The following is a 308-nucleotide window of genomic DNA, read 5'->3' as shown; positions in this document are numbered from 1 at the left end:
CAAAGGGCTTCGCCGTTAGGCAAAGCCTGCCAAAAATAGCTTGAACTCGTTGCTGTTCCTCTCCACGGAAGTCTTTCGTAAAAGGCGAAAGACTTGTGCGTTATGAAGAGAAACCACAGTCAGTACAGCCCCTCGCTCCAAGGACAGCCCAGGAGTCTATTCGCCACAGTCACCACCATCGCGGTAGGCTTGTCTTTGCTTGCCGCCAGCCAAGTCCCGGGACTCGCCAGTGCCACGTTGTCACAGGCTCTATCCAATGGGGTTGTGGAGGAAAGAGCCTGCGCCTTAAGGTCCAAGTTACCAAAAAC

At 53.9% G+C, this 308-nt stretch overlaps 1 non-coding gene across 1 annotated transcript; it reads right to left on the bottom strand.

The window, feature by feature from the left end:
• Positions 1 to 5: 5 nt before the first annotated feature.
• On the bottom strand, positions 6 to 122 carry LOC111670842 (U5 spliceosomal RNA). Its single transcript, XR_002761888.2, has one exon. It is a non-coding gene; the product is annotated as a U5 spliceosomal RNA (small nuclear RNA).
• Positions 123 to 308: the final 186 nt, after the last annotated feature.

Source organism: Seriola lalandi, unplaced genomic scaffold (assembly GCF_002814215.2).
Source record: "Seriola lalandi dorsalis isolate HSWRI2012SDOR001 ecotype SW California unplaced genomic scaffold, Sedor1 jcf7180002054861, whole genome shotgun sequence".
In the NCBI taxonomy this organism is placed as follows: domain Eukaryota; kingdom Metazoa; phylum Chordata; class Actinopteri; order Carangiformes; family Carangidae; genus Seriola; species Seriola lalandi.
Note: the sequence above shows the minus strand (reverse complement) of the source record. Positions and strands in the feature narration are given on the sequence as shown.